Here is a 15,948-nt window from a genome sequence, read left to right on the forward strand (position 1 = left end):
AAGTCAGACACAGAGGAGAGATATTGTATGTTACCACTAATATGAACTCCCTGAACAATGCCATTATGAATATTGGTATACAGTGTAAAATCAATGTCTTATAATGAAGACTATTGGGAATGTAGAACTAGACAGAAGCTAGTGAAGGGGGAACGATAACCTAATATGTTCAGATATGTTAATGAGGGTGAATTTAAAGGTATGTAAATGAATAGGGGTGATGATTATTTCTAAATGGAATTAGAAGTATCAGAGCTGCATTGAAGATGAACAGGATTGAAAGGGGTTGTTTAAAGGCATGTGTCCCACAGAATAGCACTACAAATATAGACAGGTGATTGCATGATATACTTCTAAGTTATGACACTGGTACAGAGAGTTGACAACAGAGTGGGATATGGGAAAAATCTGCCCATCGTATACTAGGGACTATAATTAATAGGAATGCCTTACTAGTACCACACAAATACTAGGGAAAATAATTAAGGGCTGAAAAGAGCTATGGGGTGTTTTTGGTCATGAGAATCATGAGATCTTGAGGCTTGCTCTTTTGAATCTTACGGTTATAAAGAGGAGTATAAGCCCACCTATAATTATTCCTAGGAGTCACCTCCAGAGAACCTCTTTTGTTGCTCAAATGTGGACTTTCTCTCTCTAAGCCCAACTCTGCAAATAAATTCATCACTCTCTCCCTGAAGTGGGACAGGGCTCCCCAAGTGAGTGAGTCTCCCTGGCAACATGGGACATGGATTCTGGAAATGAGCCTGACCCTGACATTGAGTGTTGCAAATGCCTTTTTGACCAAAAGGGGGGGATAACAAAATAAGGTTTCAGTGGCTAGAAGATTTCAAAGAGTCAAGAGGCTGTCCTGGAGGTTACTCCTATGCAAGTTTCAGCTGATATCCCAAACAGCCACAATATAATAAGCCCAAGTCAACAGTAGTCCCAAAAATCTTAAACAATACCCAGATCCCTATCTGAGACTCTATAAAAGTTTCACCCACTATGTTTATTCTTCAGAAACTTAAATCCTCCAGAGAGCCTATGCCAGCTAAGTCCCCAAAACACAGAGGCAGCAGCCTTCTCAAGAACATCAACCAATTGAATCCCCTTTTCCCATAAGGTTGACACCCCTTTTCAACATGAAAAAGTTAGGATGGTCACTGCATAGACATTCCTGAAGATCAGGAAGTGATTAAACTAGAGGAAGAGGTAGCAACAGACAAGACAGTATTAACAAAGGATGATGACTACTGAATCTCTATATAATTTTCTTTTTCTTAGTTGCTATGGTATTGGAATAGTTAGAAGGAAAGAACTGAAATGGTGGAACTATAACCCATAACATTCTTTGAAATTTGTTCTATAGCTACTTGCTAAATTGTAATTTGAAAATTATCACCTTTTTTGTATATATGTTGTATTTCACAATAAGGAAATAACTGAAACTATGGTACTGTGACATAACATTTTTTGGAAATTTCCTATATAACTACTTGTTAAATCATATTTTGAAAGCTATTACCTTTTTACACATGTTAAATTTCACAATAAGGAAATAACTGAAACTGTGGAACTGTAACCCATAACATTCTTTGAGATTTGCTCTCCAACTACTTGTTAAATTGCACTTGGAAATTAATCACTTCTATGTAAATGTTATATTCCACAATAAAAAATAATTTTAACCCCCCCCCAAAAAAAAACATTATTCTCTTCAAAAATGTCTATTTCATGAAAGACAAGAAAAAAATGAGACTGGGCCATGATGTCACAATGACTGAAGTGGCTGCTAAGCACCAGGTCCTTGAGACACTGAGGACCTTGGGAACTGCCTGCAATTGCACAAACCCAAGCTGTGGACATTGCTACCAGGACCTTTGGTATATGGAGAGGGAGACTGGGCCTCCAAGAGGGACACTGGGTGGGACCAGGTGGGGAAGCAGGATTAGGAGACTGGCTTGGCCAAGGATGTACCAGCCTCAAGCCTGCATGAAGATATGCACTTGACAGTACTTGGATGAGTCCTCAGGGCTTTGGCTCCTGGAGCACACCCTTTACCAAAAGGAAATGTGTGTGTACTTTTGTGTGTGTGTGTGTGTTTAGGTAGATAGCAAAGGGGCTTGTGGAAACTGGGCCTGGACATCAAGTCTTCATTACTACATATGACCTTAGACATGTTACTAGTTATTCATGTACTGCACAGTCCACTCTATTATAGTGGATATCACTTGGGAATCATTGATCCTCAACTGAGTAGAGTCCAAGACAAAGTATTTAGCACATCTCAGCTGGAGGAAGAAAAGAATTGTAAGCACAGAAAGTTCAAACATTTGCCAAAAGAATATGGAAGCACTAGGCAGGAGGGAGGGAGGCACCGGGCAGGGTCTTCCTTCTCCGTCCTCCACCCCACCCAATCCAGCCCAACACTCACTGGGAAAGAAGAGCTGAAGGACTCTGCCAAACAGAAACGAAGGAAAGCCTTTGGAAAACAAGAGAGCGACAGGAATGTCTTTTCTTTCTCGAGGAAATTCCACCTCCTCTGGGCGTGGCTTTCAGGTAAGCAGAAGCCAGGCTTCGCTGCTCAAAGGCCCCTTTTCTCTGAGAAATACACAGCTCGGAGTACTCAGAGGCCTCGCTCACAACCAGTTCACGCCAGGTCATCCTGTGGCCCTGACCCTGAAGACAGGCGTGCTGCAGACGGCGACTAGCACCATCTACCTTTCCTGCTTTCCACAGTCAATGTCAGGGTCGCTGCCAGCTGGGGTTAGACTCCCTCAGGTGTCACCAAGTTGGGGAAGAGCCCCGGCTTGCCCAGGTTTGTAGGAAGTTGCAGCTTCCTAGAAACCTGCTAGAAGCCTTCCTGGAGCCCGGCTGTTCCGACCCGTCCCTGGACTGGGCATGCGCAGACCACGTCTAGCGCTCGGCGTCACACAGACCCCCGCGGTCGCTAAGCGCCCCCTCCTGGAGGGCTCTGGAACCTCGGCCGTTGCTCCCGCCCTGGACTCCGGGGGGTGTGCGGGCGGCTGAGGCCGAGAGGCGGCTACTGCGGCGGCGCATGCGCGCCCAGAAGGGGCTGGAGGCAGGACGGGTGGAGGCGTCCCAGTCAGGCCTGCGGACGGGTCTGCGTGTGACTGTCCTTGGGAAAGTGCGTGGTTACTCCTGCAGAGGGGCTGCGGGCGTGGTGTGGGTTGCTGCTCTCTGAGGGGGTTCAGGGACTGGAGCAGAGCCCTCAGCCCGAGGTGCTGCCTCTGTGTGGCAGAGGGAAGGTGGTTGCGTGTGTGAACCCGAGTGAGTGGGTGGGCGGGTGCCCACCTGTGAGTTTAGGGAGGGACTCAGTGCACCAGGCCAGGGCTTTAAAACTGCATTTCTCCTTTTTGACCTTGTGTGTGTGCGCGTGTGTGCGCGCGCATGTTTGCCGGGTTGCTGCCTTTTCGGTTTGGTTTGGTTTGGTGAAAGTGTGTTTGTGAATGGGGTTGTTGCTTGAGGCCAGTAAGGAGTTTGGGAATGGGATTTTGTGTCTGAGGCAGCCCCTCACGCCATCAGATCCAAGAAGACAGCCATCCTTAGATGCACTTGAAACAAAACAAAACATAAAACACAAAGCAAAAGCCCTACTGAAAACTCCTTTTAGATTTACAGAAAAGGTGCGGAAAGTTGCCCAAAGGGAACATCTTACTTAACGATAGTCATGATCAGGAATGGGAAGCTAACATTTGTCCTCTATTATGAATTCCACCGCAGACCTTGGAAGATTGGCTTTTTCCCCAGAAATAGCCTCGTCCTGATCCAGGAACCGTAAGTGCGCGCTTTGCTGGCAACAGTGCCAGGCAGAACCCCATTCCAGGTTCGGGATTGTCACCACAGAAAGAATTTTGAGAGGAGAGGGGCCAGTAGAAATAAGGAGTAAAGTTTATTAAAGAAAAAGAGACATACACATGTTAAAGAGATAATGCACTGAGTGGGAGTGGGTTGGCTTGTTTTATAGGAACGTTTTGCCGATGTCAGGTTTCCATAGTAATCTTTGAACACTAGGGACTTACAAGGTTTGTATTAACCATGGTTTGCATTAACTAGGTATATTCTTTGTTCTAGAAGGAGATAGATGTCAGGACCTCTGGCTTGCTTTCATGTACCCCAAATTTCTCTATGGCAGACGTTTAACAATCTTTATGACCCCATGCTTTTTGTCATTAAACGTTTGCTTTGGACCCATGATTTTACAAGCTTTTATGGTTTGGGGAGACTTCAGAGCTTTAGGTGAAATTTTGGCTCCACGAAGTCTGCAGTTGAAGCTTGCAGATCTTCATTAACTCTTTCGAAGTGAATAGAAGGCCAGAGACCACAGCCTTGATGCCCTATTCTATCCTGCCTCAGAACTACTTGGCATTTACTTGGGACTTCTGAGTCCCCTCCAGACGTTGATCTTTCCTCCATCTTTCATGTCCTACATGCACACTTACTTTTTGGAAGTCATAAAAAGAAAATATTTTCACCAATTTAAATTTACTATGACACAATTCTCCATGACCGTTCAAGTTATTTCTTGCTTATTGATATACACTATTTGTTTCTGACTGAACAATGCTATTATCATACACTTTTTTATATACAATATAACATTGTGTTATATTGAATTGCTGTAGGATGTCCTGACAATAAGATGTATCTAGTATAAGCTACCATCAGCAGATGCATTCACCTTGTCTGGTGATTTCAATGTCAAAGTGACAGTTTTCCTTTTCATCCGATTGCAGTTTTGTTGTTTGCTCTTCCCCGTCAGTCCTTTCTCCTCCAGCTTTCCCTGTTCATCCTAGAGAATACAATCCTCAGTGTCACTGTTGCTTTTGTGAAAGTCACCTCTCTTCCCCTGAAAGGGTCTGTGGTTTTGTCTTGGGTCTTCTAAAGATTTCCTCTCCTATTCCAAGTCATGGTTTCTTTTGCTGATAGCATCCTTGGAGTGCTACTTCCCAGCATGGCTTCATGACATCTGTCAGTCTGGAACATCCGTATGTTGCTCTTCATCTTTTCTATCTTCTCCCCTTGTAGTGAGTTCTGGGATTTCTGTCCTAAATTCCGACTTGGGCAATTCTTCCCCCAGCTGAGTTTAATCTTTCTGTTCTTCAACTCATCTTTTGAGTTCTGTCTCTCTGATTTGAAACTAATGAAAGACCCCTTTAGGATTGTTTTCCTTCCACAGGAGGTCCCATTCTCTGCCAAGATGGAAATCTTCTTCACATGATCATTGTGATAGTTACTTTTGGATCCCTGAAGTACCTTTCCAGTCAGATTTACTTTGAGGCATGACTTACATAAAATGAAATGCTTCAGTTGAAAGGATGGGCTTTCAGATACTGACAGAGGTACCCAGAAGCTGGCTGCTGCCATAACATAACCTCACACAAGGAAGCTGGCAGATACTGGACAGCTTGGAGGAAACTGTGAGTGAAACAAGAATAATAAACTGTTTCTTATTCTTCCTGTGAAATTATGTAATAACTCTAATGATATGATACCATCGTTGTTACTCTAGGAAAGCTGACAAAAGTGTGGCACAGAGAATTTAATTCCATGGCCTGAGCACCCCTAGGTGGCTAAAACCTGTGCTAGGATGCAGGCCCAGGTAGCCTGAACTGTTTCAGGCTTTTACACAGCAAGCTGGACTGTCTGCCTTAAGCCACTTAGGCATTTCACCAAAACCCATTCCTGTGGCCAAATCTCCAAGCAAACTTAAAGCTCTCATATCTGACTCGTCCTTTCCCCAGAAAAAGTCTTGTCCCTTGCCCCATACCTCTCTGCTACCACACAGGGCAATAGCCATACATGACCTTCTTGCAAGAAAAGCCCTGTCGCTTCTGATTCTGTGCCTCTTTGTGTGTCTGTTATGCTTGTTTCTCCTTATTTTTGTGGTGTCTTTTAAGTGTGCTGGGTGTTTAGTTGTTGCTTGACCCAGCTTGCACAAGACGGACTCACCAGAGGGGGATTCTGAGAGGGGCTGTGAGTTCTCTGAGGCAACAGCTGGCACCATCAGGTCCAAGCAGACTCCACCCTTAGAAGCAAGTTTCAAAATACACATGCACACCCCACATACACTCACAAAACCCCATAAACCTTGTGGTATACTCATTTCATATCTACAGGTAAGGCATAAAAATAGGTCAAAAAGTGTGTTTCTCAGCACTCCTCACACCTACCCACCCCTTTCCCCAATGTGAACAGGTTGCCTAAGCACAGTAGAATTATCAAGATGCAGAAATTAACATTAGGTTAAATTAATAACTATTGCCTTTTTGGAAATTGGGTAATTTTTCCGCAAATGTGTTTTCTCATACAGGATCCACTTTGCGTGGAGTTATCTCCTCAGTCCTCTCCAGCCTTAACGTTTGCTCAGTCTTTTCTCTCACGACCTTGATACATATGTATATTTTGTAACTTTAGAAAAGAGAAACTTCTTCGACTAAACTGTCACAGACTTCTTTTTTATCACTCAAATTATTTTTCACGCATCAGTTTATTTGTTTCTTATGGGACAAATACTACTGCTGTCATGGACTTCTCTATGTCCATGCTTTCTGTGTACAAAATAACTTTTTGTTGCTATGCCAGATATTACTGTTCTGCCATATACAAAATGAGATGCGTCCATTCTTGGCTATTCTTGGCCTCTTAATTCCTGTTGTCTAGTGTTGTCTTCTGCAAAACATCAATATATTTTTCATTCTTGAACAATATCAAATTGTAGGTGAGCTGTTTGTTGTTTTTCTTTCTGTTGTTGTTGTTTCCCTGTCACGGCTCTTCTAGCTTCCACCTTTTGGATGAGAAGACAGGCCTCAGTGCAACTGTTATCCTTTGAAAGTTACTTTTTCTCAATGTCCAAAGATTTTGTCTATGGCATTCCACAGATTTCCTCTTATGGTCTTGCTTTTGGTTTTTGTTTTCCTTAACTTTCTTGGGGTTCTAGGTGCTTCTACACAATGTGGCTCAATATCATCTGTCAGTTTGGGAATCTCTGAATATTGCCTCTGAAACCTTCTTCTCTCTCATTTCCTTGTAGAAACCCAATTCTGCATATATTTGACTTCATTAAAATATACCTTGTGATAGTACTTGCTCTTTACTGTACCATTTTTGTCTTATACTCTATTTTAGAGTGTGTGTCTTAATTCCAAGTGGCTGTTTCTTTTCTTTTTTGAGAACCTGGATTTCCTATTCATTTTCTTGATGACTTGGTCATTCAAGTAAACATGGCAAAACCCCCTAGAACTAAAAAAGAAAAAGGAAAAGAAAAACCCAGCACACCAATGAGCCAAATGTGAGGAAAGAAATCACAAAATTCTGAGCAAGAGAAACACAATGGCAATCTTTTAAATCATCTTTATTGTAGTATGGTCTGCATAAAAACCAAAAATGAAAAAAGGCACCACATTCATGTATGAATGTTCGTGAGTATGACAAAACTACCTGGAAGTGGAATGCTGCCATTACAAAATATTCAAATGTGGGAGTGGGTAGACAGGAGAGATTTGGAGGAAACTGTGAGAGCTGGAATAGCCTTGAAGAAACTCTTATTTTATTGTGTTTACATATTTAATAACTATAGGAATCATCAAAGCTGGTTTCTCATTAACTCATCTTAGAGGAAATGAATCAAAGAAAACAGAGTCACATATTATAGCTATGGCCTGTTTATTGCATTGTTTGGGCTGAGGAAACATTAGCTTGCATTTATAACAACCTAGATCATTGAAGTTATGTTATCCATTTGGAAATTTCCTATTCTCGTCCTCTCTCTCTCTATGTCTCTCTGTCTCTCTCTTTGCCAAGGGTAGTTAATATTATGAAGCAAATTCTTTTCATTCTATGAGGGAAACTGTGGTAGACTGTTTAATGTTCACCACGATCTAGAGTTCGTACCTGTAGGAGAACTGTACATCCTCGCCCCTTTGAATTCAGAGCTGGTCACATGATTTGCTTTGTCCAATGAAATATTAGTGGGCAAACTTTTATATGCCAGTAGATGATCATCACATTCTTTCCCCACTGCCTCAGCAGAGGAAATATTTGAGATCATATCTGATCTGTCTACCTGTCTCCCAGTGGAGACGATCATGTGGAGCAGCCCACAGCTAACCCTTAACGGGTGTGAGAAATAATTTAGTTGAGTAAGAATGCTATTGTAAGCTACCAAAATCTGGACAATACCTGTTATCCTGACAGGGTATCCTAACTCATACAGAAACACAACACAGCTTGAGACATATTTCTGGGTGAGTGAATGATGAGAGAAAGATATAAGAATTTTCTAAAGTAGTATACGCTTACTTCTGTTTTCTTCCCTTTAAGTTATTTCTGGGTTATAACAGTCAGGGAGCTTTTCAGTACCATAGGAATGATAATGACAATTATTAATTCTGCTCTTTCTACTTGAAGAACAAGTTGTAAGTGATGGCCAGGCTCAGACTTAGCCAGAGCTCTGTCTGTCCTCATCCCCAAGAGCAACATGCCTCATCTCTGATCCAGTTAATCACCAACTCCTCAAAGGGTATGCAGGATTCAGCCTGCCCCTCAGGTTAATCTACTCCCTAGACCTCCCTTGATCCAGGGAACAGTCATGTGCCACCCAGATCCAGAGCAGTCTCTACTCATACACAAGGGCAAGGCCTTATTTCCTCTTAGCTCAAGGCAGGATCCTTTCTGCTCCAGAGCAGGGAATAGCTATGCCTCCTTTAAGGCCAAGGCTGGGGTTCCTGTCTCCCTTCAGAAGAAAACAGGGTCTAGGGCTGCCACATCTAGTTCTCTAGACTGGGACTGCACCAGGGCACCAGGCCAAGGAAGCAAGTGAGAGCTGATGGTCAGTGCTGGCTGCTGCAGCCCATGGTCTTTTACCTGCCAAGCCATGAATCCTTGGAGCCTAGACTGTCCAGAGGTTCCTTTCTCTTTCTCCTTCCCCCACTCCCCTGATGGGGCACTGTCCTAAATTATAAGTGCTGAAGATGGCCTTGGCAGGAACCCATCTGTATTAAGACTTTGGTCTTGTCACTTCTCTCATGTGCCCTTTCTATTCCCTGGCCCACACAATCATTCAATACTCTGCTTTTTCTTTTAAAAGTTAGTGTACAATTTACATGTAATAAATGCAAATATCATAGGTATTGAGTTTATTGAGTCTTAACAGTTATGTAGACAGAAGGAGCCACCACCCAAGATTAGAACATATTCATCATTCCAAAAATTTCTCTTCAGAGCCAATAGCCCCTAGAGTTACAGCTTTCTGATTTATGGTTCATTAGATTTATTTTGCCTTTTCTTGGTCATCATATAAATAGAATCCTACAGTATATACTCTTTTGCACACACTGTTCTTTTACCTTTTTTCCTCTTTCCACGCATACTCCTTCCCCAACTCTACCTCAGTTCCTTGAGGAGTGTTTTTATTGTAGTGTTCCCTCTTTGCTCCCTGTTTTAGTTTCTCAGCTGCTGTGGTGATTTGAAGCTGTTATGTATCCCAGGAAAGGCCATGTTCTTTTAATCCATTCCTGTGGGTGTAGACATATTGTGGGTGGGACCTTTTGATTAGGTCATTTCAATTGAGATGTGACCACCTCATTCAGGGTGGGTCTTGATCTTCTTCCTGGAGTCCTTTATAAGAGGATGAAACACTAAACAATTTAACTCATACAGTTTTTTCAAATACCATAATTACTTGGAACCTTGAATAGGAAGTGAGACCTGGTAGGTCTGTACAGGTTAGTGTGAAATAGCTACACATCCCAAGGTAATTTAGGCAAAGAATAAAAATATACATGTAGCCCCCCCCCCCCCGAGGAGTTGGGGGAAAATGCAGAAGTGTTGGACTTCCTCACCTGGATTGTTGCTGATGTTCTCACAGACATTGAGGACTGAAGTTTTGGTATACCGAGCTCCATAAAAGCTTGCCCTTACGGAGCTCATTATTGCAAAGGAGAGGCTAAACCTGCTTATAATTGTGCCTAAGAGTCTCCCCCTGAGTACATCTTTGTTGCTCAGATGTGGCCCTGTCTCTCTAGCTAAGCCAACTAGGCAGGTGAACTCACTGTCCTCCCCACTATGTGGGACCTGACTCCCAGGGGTGTAAATCTCCCTGGCAATGCAGAATATGACTCCCGAGGATCAATCTGGACCTGACATTGTGGGATTGAGAACATCTTCTTGACCAAAAGGGGGATGCAAAATGAAACAAAATAAAGTTTCAGTGGCTGAGAGATTCCAAATGAAGTCTAGAGGTCATTCTGGTGGGCATTCTTACACACTATATAGACAATCCAATTTAGGTTTTAATGTACTGGAATAGCTAGAAATTAATACATGAAACTATCAAACTGCAACCCAGTAGGCTTGACTCTTGAAGACGATTGTATAACAACGTCGCTTACAAGGGGTGACAGTGTAATTGTGAAAGCCTTGTGGATCACACTCACTTTATCCAGTGTATGGATGGATGAGTAGAAAAATGGGGACAAAAACTAAATTAAAAATAGGGTGAGATGATTTGGGTGTTCTTTTTTACTTTTATTTTTTATTCTTATTTTCACTTTTTCTGTTATAAGGAAAATGCTAAAAAAATAGATTAGGGTAATGAATGCACAACTATATGATGTTACTGTGAACAGCTGATAGTACACCATGGATGACTGTATGATATGTGAATATATCTGAGTAAAACTGAATTTCTAAAAAAAGGTCTCACCTATAGTTGGGTAGGTCATATCTCTATGGAAACAACCCAATGAAACTTCCCACCCTAATCAAAAGATTAATAAGTCCGCCCCCACAAGATTGTATTAAAGAACATGGCTTTTGTGGGGGATATAATACATTCAAACCAGCGCAGCTATTGACTTTTGTGCTGGTTTGAATGTATTATGTCCCCCAAAATGCCATTATCTTTGATGTAATCTTGTGTGGGCAGACATATCAGTGTTGATTAGATTGTAATTCTTTGAGTGTTTCTGTGGAGATGCGCCCCACCCAACTGTGGGTGATGACTCTGATGGATAATTTCCATGGAGATGTTACCCACCCATTCAGGGTGGGTCTAAATTAAATCACTGGAGCCATATAAATAAGCTGATAAACAGAAGGAATGCAGTGCAGCTGAGAGTGATATTTTGAAGAAGAGCTACAGCCAAGAGGGACACTTTGAAGAACGCACAGAAGCTGAGAGAGTAGCTGCACATGAGAGACAGTTTGAAGACGGCCATTGAAAGGAGACTCTTGCTCCGGAGAAGCTAAGAGAGGACAAACACCCCAAGAGCAACTAAGAGTGACAATTTGAAGAGGAGCTGCATCCTAGAGAGGAACGTCCTGGGAGAAAGCCATTTTGAAACCAGAACTTGGAGCAGATGCCAGTCACATGCCTTCCCAGCTAACAGAGGTTTTCTGGATGCCACTGGCCATCCTCCAGTGAAGGTACCCGATTGTTGATGCATTACCTTGGACACTTTATGGTCTTAAAATTGTAACTGTGTAAACAAATAAACCCCCTTTATAAAAGCCAATCCATCTCTGGTATTTTGCATTCCAGCAGCATTAGCAAACTAGAACAACTTTGATTTGCAAATATTTTGTTGAAGATTTTGCATCTATGCATCTATGTTCATTAAAGAGATTGGTTTGTAAAAAAACAAACAAACAAACAAAAAACATACAGAGGCGAAGAGATGAAATTGAGAGAAGCTCAGAGAAAAGCCCTGGAGAAGCTAGAAGAGGACCTCCAAAAGCTCAGAGAGGAAGCCAGTGAAGCCAGAAGCTAAAAGCAACAAAACAGGGGAGCAAAGGACCAGCAGATGCTGGCCATGTGCCTTTCCATGTGACAGAGGTGTCCCAATGCCAGCAGTCCAGATATCCTCCTGCTGATACCCTGAGTTAGACATTTTCATGGCCTAAAAACTGTTAATTGTAAGTGAATAAATACCCATTGTAAAAGCCAACCCATTTCTAGCATATTACATTCTGGCAGCATTAGCAAACTGAAACAGCTGTTAAAACAAATACCGTACAATTGGTTGGCTTAAACAACAAAAATTTATTGGCTCATGGTTTTGGGGCTAGGAGAAATCCAAAATCAAGATGTCAGCAAGGCAATGCTTTCTCCCTGAAGACTGAAGCATTCTGGGGCTGGCTCCTCGCAGTCCTTGGTCCTCTGCTTTTCTGTCATAAGGCAATGCTCACGGCAGTGTCTTTTCCTTTCTCCTCTGAGTTCTGTTAACTTCTGGCTTCTTGCTCTTCCTGTGACTTCTCCTCCCATGTCCAGTTTCCTTTGCTTAGAAGGACTCCAGCCGTATTGGATTAAGGTTCACCCTCATTCAGTTTGGGCACAACTTCAAAGGTCCTATTTACAAATTGGTTCCACCTGCAGGAGCAGGGGTTGGGACCTGAGCATGCCTTTTTTGGGGGACACTATTCAATCCCCAGCACTCCCTATCCATTCAATGTCTTAAATATATTGATGTTCTAATGAATTTTTAGTAAAATTTAATAATAATGCTAATGAGTTTAAATTTATATAATATAGACATACTTGGCTCTAATTCCTTGTTGCCATACTTAACTAGTTGGGTGATCACCTCATCTCTATGCCTTAGTTTCTGTAACATGGTGATGATAACTGTCTTAGTTTGGAGGGCTGCCATAACAAATTATCACTGACAGTGTGGCTTACAACAACAGAACTTTATTGCCTCACAGTTCTTGAGGATAGAAATCCAAAATCAAGGTGTTGTCAAGGCCATGCTTCCTTTGAAAAGGAAGAATCCATTCCATGACACTTTTCTGGCTTCAAGTGAGTAGCCAGCAATCTGTGGTGTTCCTTGGCTTGTAGCAGCACAACTCAATCCTACCTCTATCACCTGATCCTCTATCTCCCTCTGTTGTCCCAATTTCTTCTCTTCATAAGGACACCAGTCATATTGGTTTAGAGTCTGTGCTAATCCAGTTTGGCCTCTGTACCAGTTTGTATATATTATGTCCCCCAGAAAAATCTGTGTTCTTTGATACAGTCTTGTGGGGGCAGGTGTATTAGTGTTGATTAAGTTGGAACGTTTGGGTTAGGTTGCTTCCATGGAGATGCGCCCCACCCAACTGTAGGTGATAACTCTGATTAGATAATTTCCGTGGAGGAGTGGCCATTCAGTGTGGGCTGTGATTAGTTTACTAGAGCACTATATAAGCTCAGACAGAAGGAGCGAGCTTGCTACAGACAAGATGGATACTTTGAAGAACACACAGGAGCTGAGAGAGGAGCTGTAGCTGAGACAGACATTTTGAAGATGGCCGTTGGAAGCTGATGCAGACATTTTGGAGAATGCCATTTTGAAATGCAACCTGGGAGCAAGCAGATGCCAGCCAAGTGTCTTCCCAGCTAACAGAAGTTTTTGGAGGCCATTGGCCATCCTACAGTGAAGGTACCTGATTGTTGATGTGTTACCTTGGACACTTTATGGCCTTAAGACTGTAACTGTGTAACCAAATAAACCCCTTTATAAAAGCCAATCCATTTCTGGTATTTTGCATAATGGGCAGCATTAGCAAACTGGAATAGCTTCATCTTAACTGAAATCTTCAAAAATCCCATTTCTAAATAGGATCACATTCACAGAATCTGGGGTTAGGTCTTGAACATATTTTTTTTGGTGTTGGGGTGGGGACCACATCTTCTGAGCAGGACACAATTCAATCCATAACAGTACCACTCTCCTCACAGTGTTTGTGGTAGTCTTTAATGTTGTTTCCTAAATATTTCTAGCTCTCCCCATTCTGGGCTCATGTAAGATTGCATTTCTGCTCATCATGTGATTGGGTGCCCATGTGACCATCCAATAAGTAGTAAAGGAAATGACAAGTATCATTTCTGAGCCTGACCTTTAATTCCCATTGTGATACCCACCAAGGCTCTCTTTCCTTCTGCCTTTATGACTGAAATTTGCTGGTTGTTAGTGCTCCATCAGTCTGGTCCTAGAATGATGTAACAAGCACTCCATAAATGGTCATTTTTATTAATTACTTCAAAATCACTTCAAAACTTTGTCACATAAACCACTTGTATTAATTCAAATGTGGCAAGACTCTTAAGCTCTTGTTAAAATAAAACATCTAGCAGAGCCATAAGCCTTCAATTTTTCCATCATGCAGGAAAAGAAGAAACTGCTAATGATACCCTTCTGATCTGATAGAGCAATATCACAAGTTTAGGAATTTGTTTAAGGCATCCAGAGGTGTCAATTACAGCATTTTTACCTGTGGTGTAATGAAAATCTTGGCTGGACTTTTGTCCCCAATTCCTGGGGAAGCAACTTCTGAATCTTTGTAATTTCCTGTGATAGAAACATCTTTTCTTATTCATGCTGGGCTCAGGACCACATTTGATTGTTGCAGGGCATGGCCAGCCACACCTGCAGACTTAGGGTGGGGGCTGGCTGCAATAGAAAGCCCAACCAAGAGAACAGGGGAATTTGAGCTTCCTCATTATCACCCCACCTCCCTGACTTATGGGAAGGGAGGAGGGTGCAGATTGAGTTCAACCACCTGGGCATTGATTCTATCAATCATACCTATGTACTGGAACCCCTTATAAACTTGAGATATTCAAAGCTTCCTTGATTGAGAAAATACTTCTCTGTGCCAGGAGGGCAACATGTTCTGACTCCACTTGGAGAGAACACGGAAGCTTTCCTTTGAGGTTCCCCCCAGACCTCACCCTGTGCATATCTTCTTCTGGCTTTTTATTTGTATACCTTTTATTATAATAAAACTATGATTGTAAATATAGCACTTTCAGAGACTTCTATGGGTCATTCCAGAGAATTATCGAACCTGAGGGGGTGGTGGAAACCCCCAAATTTGTATCCAGTTGGTCAGAGTGCAGGTGGCCTGAAACCTGAACTTGTGAGGTCCCTGAAAGGCAGTTTTGTAGATGGTTGCCCTTAACCTGTGGAGTCTGGCCTAGCTCAGGGTAGTGAGAGTCAGAATTGAATTGAGTTGAGTTACTGAAGTGTTTGCAGTTGGTGCTGGAAGCTGTGTCTGGAAATTGATTGAATTTTGATACCCTATTTTTTACTACATCATCATAGTTATTTATTACTACGTAACAAATTACTCCAAATTCAGCAGCTTAAAACAACAAGCTACTCACCCAATTTCTGAGAATTATGAGATAAATGTTCTTGAAATGTCCTGAGAATTTCAAGAATCTGGGAGTGGCTAGTTGGGTGTTTCTGATTAAGTCTCTCATGTGGCCTCAACCAAATTATCGGCCAGGATTGTTTTCATCTGAAGGCTTGACTGAGGCTGGAGGTTCTACTTCCAAGATGACCCACTTGGTTATAGGAAGACCTCAAGTCCTTGCTATATGGGCTGCCTCAGTGTCATCATGAGATGGGAACTAATTTCACCTACAGCAAGTGATGAAAGAGAGCGAGAGCACTCCAAGATGGAAGCCAAGGTTTCTTTTAAAACCTAATCTCTGCAGCAACTTGCCATCAATTCTTCTGTATTTTTTTGGTCTCAAAGACCAACTCTGGTGTGGGAGGAGTGATTTCAATGCAAAGGGTGTTTATACCCAGACGTAGGGACCATTGGTAGCAAAAGTGTGGGTTGGCTATCATACCAATTGGTATGACAACCAATTGGAATTAGGGCTTTATTAGAAGTTATTTTCACAGGAAAGGCAACCATTTCTTTAGTTGTTCCAATAGCTGTGATGTGCAGAGCACTTCTCTCCGTTGTATTCAAGGCAGGACTCTAAGGAATGGTGTTCATCCGTACCCTTACAATTCCCCTTGGCACTCACCATTCCCTTGTGCAGATGGCTGGTTTCTTACTGCAGGCACCAACTATTCTCTGAGACCTGCCCATGCGTCAGGCTGGAAATGGTAAAAGCTTTAACGCCCCTGAAGTAGCCTTCAACTAATG

At 42.4% G+C, this 15,948-nt stretch overlaps 1 protein-coding gene across 1 annotated transcript in view; it reads right to left on the bottom strand.

Moving 5' to 3' along the window:
- Nucleotides 1–2,881, bottom strand: part of LOC119521684 (zinc finger protein 383) — a 129,541-nt gene extending 126,660 nt beyond the window's left edge. Inside the window, exon 1 of the mRNA XM_037820257.1 lies at nucleotides 2,435–2,881. The gene's annotated coding sequence lies outside the window, so the exon portion shown is untranslated. The remainder of the gene's footprint in view (nucleotides 1–2,434) is intronic.
- Between the last annotated feature and the right edge of the window lie 13,067 nt (nucleotides 2,882–15,948).

This window comes from Choloepus didactylus, chromosome 27, assembly GCF_015220235.1.
Source record: "Choloepus didactylus isolate mChoDid1 chromosome 27, mChoDid1.pri, whole genome shotgun sequence".
Classification (NCBI taxonomy): domain Eukaryota; kingdom Metazoa; phylum Chordata; class Mammalia; order Pilosa; family Megalonychidae; genus Choloepus; species Choloepus didactylus.